We start from the raw sequence: 4595 nt of genomic DNA, 5'->3' as shown, positions 1-4595 counted from the left end.
CGGATCTTTTGTAACCCAAGATGACAATTATCTCAATGAAAAAGATGACAGTTTTCCACGCGAACAATCCCGACCTGTTGTATAATGAGTTGCTCGTCGAGGAGATGACTGCGGTGGTGGATACCTTCCGTCACCATTTCTTTCGGGCCGGGGGATAGTTTCCTCCGAAGGATTTTAGGGCTCCAGGGTGGATTTACTAGGTGCCTGGTAGCAGCACCTGATGGTCTAAGATCATCGAGTACATCTTGGATGAGAATTCTGACTTTGCGGGTTCAGAGCTGTATGTGGCTATCCGAGCTACTCAACATGGTCTGAAGATCAACGCTCCTCAGTTCCACAGTATTCTGGAACTTTATTGTCCGGATAGCGGTACGTTCTTCACTCCCAACGGTGAGCTTGGCATAACTCTCCATGAGATGTACGACATGTCGGGGTTGCCTTTGGGTAGTTTTTCTTACGAAGAGTACGTACCGGCTCAAGACGAGATTGACCACCTTTCGACCTGATTCCCTCCGATGGTGGAGACTCTGCGGAGCTGCTCGTCCACTACCACATATGCCTCAACATCCTAGAGGCAGTGGACCATAAAGGCAAGAAGAAGAGGGCCCCGAGGATCAGCCATAAGAACTGGGCTGACTATCTGTTCCCGAAAAATGATGTCAAGGGAAGGCCTACTCTGCCGCTGGGCGAGTGTGGCCAGGCCAAAGTGGAGAGGCAGATAGCCGAAGGGGGAGCTGCCAAAACCCTTAAGCATGACGAGGGTGGGTTCAAATTTGGAACGACTTTCCACTCATTCCATCATTAGGCCAGGTCCCTTATATCCAGAAAGGCTTTATTCGCGGGGTACCTCATGTTGTGGTTGAAGAGGTGTGTGGTGCTCACTCATTCCTTTGAGGCACTTCAGGTGGAGGTCGTCTATCCTACGGTTCGCTTGGCCTACAGTAGATCCTATGCGCTTGTGTCGGCGATGGTGGCATGCATCCATCGGGGACTTCGTACATTGACGGCACAATTTTGTCGAGTTTCATGTGCCGATGAGGGGGAAGGCAAAGTCGTTAAGACTCCTAATCCCAGAGTAGGGCTGTCGTACACTTATTTAATGGCGTGGTTCGTTTACCACTATGAGTGCTTGATGATCACCTCAGCGGCTCTCCAGGAGGGAGGGTTCATCCCGTTCGTCCAACGTCTAGAGAAATACTCCTGGAAGTGTAGAGACATCCCAGACATGAGGAAGACACTGTCTCACTTCGGTCACTACAATTTTCACCGTTTCTTCCCCTACTTCAGCGGCAGAGGGTATGGCGAGTCTCTTCAGGATGTATCAATGGCGGACCACCACACCATCCTCTCTTGTAGCGCCTTTTGATGGTTGGTGAATATCCGATTGGGGTATCACATCATGCGAACAGGCTCCGTGTGCTACCTTGAGCCTTACGTTCCTTGCAGGTTTGCTCGTCAGTTTGGGTATGACCAAGTGTACGTAGGAAACATTAACCCTTACTTGTATTATGAGGGAGGGTTAGTGGATGGCGCGCGGGGGTGGTTCTGGACCCATGCCAGCGGCACCAACGCGCATTTCAAACTACCTACAAAGGATCGTGACCTTCACCATACGCTCCTATATTGCTAGTGGTATCGGGGTGCCAGTGCTAATCCTGAGGGCTTTCGGTTCCAGAATTCTTGCCTGGCGGAACATGGGCGTCACCTAAGGACAACTCCACGCCCCTCCAGGCGGAAGGGTCGTTAGAACATTGCAGAGTAGTTTTCGGAAGTCCCTACCGAGGACACCGAGGACCTTTACATAGGTTTAGGTGAATTCAGGTCATTTAAGACTCAAGCTCCGCCTCCTTGCCCTTTGCTGGACCCTACCGGTGGGCGGAGAGAATCTGATGAGCTGGCCCGAGTGGTATAGCCGGACGGATGGGGATGCTCATCCTATTCCGGGTAGTTCGCTTCTCTCTAAACGACAGCAGGAGATTGTAGCCGAAAGCTCAAGGGTGGAGGCGGCCAAGAAGGTCCGTCACGAGGAGGCGACTGAGGCTACCAGAGCGGCGGAAGGCCAGGATGACGCTACTCCTGTGCTAATTCCAAAAGTGACCGCACATATGACTGGGGCCGCTACGCCTACTCCGTTTGCCGCATCAGGGATGGTCCTGATAACTTTGGAGGATGCTCCCTCGTCGTCTGGTGTGGGGCAACAGGCGGGGCCCTCGACGACTTCAACGATTGTACCAGAAGGTGACCTTTAATACTATAACCTCGGGTGTAAGGTTGAATTTGTACTACCTGACATTTGTGTTGACTTAATGTAGGTACGGTTGAGAGAGTGATCTCCATTCTTCCCAACGAAGAGGAGGGGACTAGAGATGAAGCAGAGCTCGGCGACTCAGGTAAGAGTAGGGTCAAACATTGTTGATCTGCCCATGCTGAACTACCAATGGGGCTCTCCTCAGGAGTTATTATTAACCTTCTTCCTGTATTTACAGCTGATCTACCCCTTGAGGCCGCTGGTAAAGAGGATCCTCCCTCTTGGGCGAGCCAGTCAACTGGAGAGAGGGATGAATCAGAGGAAGAAGACGGTGCCTCGATCCATGAGGCGATGTCGAGCGAGGAGGAAGTGTCGTCTCATAGAGAAGCATCGGATAAACAAGAAGAAGTCCCCATTCCTGAAGAAGCATTGGTTAGGGGCGAAGCATCAGTCCAGGAGTCTCCGACCCGAGGGGAAACATACACTCGATTGGTGGTCGCTTCCTCATCCTTGGTGACCGCCAAAGTTTTGGTCAGATCTATGGCCGAGATCCCAGTGGCGTCAGTCGGTGTCTCGGTCTCAACGGTATCTACCACCACCTCTGCTGCCATGGCTACCAGCACTCCGGTGACGTCTACGGTCGAGGAAGCTACCCTCTCTTCTTTGGCTCATTCTCGCAAGAGGGCGGTGGATCGAGCCCTTGCTAACCTCAAAGATACCCTTGCTAATAGCGTCAAGCTGGCATTGGAAGAAAGTTGTCATTTTGAGGAGTTTAAGGAGGCTCTTGACTGTCACATGGGCTTCTTGATCAAGATGCTTGGTGTCTCCGTTGCCAATCTGTATTTCAAGCGTTTGGAGGAGGCAGAGCGGGCTATTCGGCAGCTACTCGCTCTTCACGCCATGGACTCTGAAATCCTTCATCTTGCGTCCCGCGAGGTCCAAGCAACATTGGAGGAGCGCGATCGTAGACTAGAGGAGACAATGTCATTTGAGGCGAGGCTGATGAAAGAACTAGCGAACGTTACAGCCGAGGACGAGCGAGTAAGCCGAGAGCACCAAAAAGTCGACTCCCATATCTCTCGCCTGTCTTCCGAGATAGTGAAGACCAAACAAACCATTGCTAACGCGCAGGTCTTATTAGCCACCCAGGAGAAGACTCGCGATTAGCTGATAAGGGAGTTAGAGGAACTCGTATCTCGACGACAGCTGGTCGTTGACGCCATTGAGGAGAAAGGCCGAGCCCTCAAGGAGGCAAGGCACACTGTCCAAGACTTGGTTTCGTGCTCTGAGGAGTATATTTGCCGAGAGATCCTGAAGAGGCTCAAGCTCAAGTGCGCTGAAGAGATTCGTGAGGTGGAGTCGCGGCTGAGGGATATGTAACTTGATTTTGATTGTATTGTTGTATTCAAACCTCTTTTAATGAATGAAATCATGCTTTCGTCTCAGTCATTGTTCCTCTTATTCTATGTGCACACGATTTTTCTTTTTGTTTTTTTCACTATTCACAATGGACGAGGTCAAGTTAACCATCGGTGTATTCGCGCCGGGTGAGTTTTGGCAATCGGTGAATTTTGGCTACTGGCAAATTTCAACTGCAGGCGGAATTAAGACTAGTCGAATCTCAATTGGGTCCAACTTCTAGGTGAACTTGAGAGCGATGAAGACTCGAGCTGTAGCTAGACTTGGACTAGGTAGGCCAAAGTAATGCATGAACCTGGGCTATCAGGCGAACTCAAGCCATGCAAGCACGAATAAAGAGTTCGACTCATAGGTGGGCTTCACTTTTAGTGGGCCACGTGTCTGTTCGTGTATTAATACGCTTGTCAATTAAGACGACGTGGGCACGTCGCTTCGCATTAAAGGCGATGTAGTGGTGGGCTCTCTGTTTTTCACGCTCAATCCAAGCCGTTGTCTAGAGATCATGCTGAAAACCGTCAAATCTCGATTGCTCACGCGGGATTCTGGATCGTTCAGCCTTGCTTTCGACTGTTCGGTTCGAACTGTCCAATCGAATGGTGCGTGATCATCTGAGCAATGGGTATATAATGCTCATCTGCCTCGTTAGAAGGAATTATAGCACTCATTGTTTTCTACAGCGTAAACCCAAGCTTTCTCTTACTATGTCCGGGATGGCTCCCCGAGTGAAAGTACCGTCTCGAAGAAGAAACGAGAGGATTCCTCCTCTGCTACTACCGAGGCCACTGCCGCCAAAGGTATCCTTGCATTCGATCTTCGTGAGTTGTTTTACGATCTTAATCCCTTTGCTGTGTTGTCCAGGTCGAGAGGGTGCGCCGACCGTCGAGTGGTCTCTTCCTGAGCCTGTCCTTGTCTCGGACGATGAATTCGG

The sequence above is a fragment of the Asparagus officinalis genome, chromosome 9 (assembly GCF_001876935.1).
Source record: "Asparagus officinalis chromosome 9, Aspof.V1, whole genome shotgun sequence".
Taxonomy (NCBI): Eukaryota; Viridiplantae; Streptophyta; class Magnoliopsida; order Asparagales; family Asparagaceae; genus Asparagus; species Asparagus officinalis.
Note: the sequence above shows the minus strand (reverse complement) of the source record.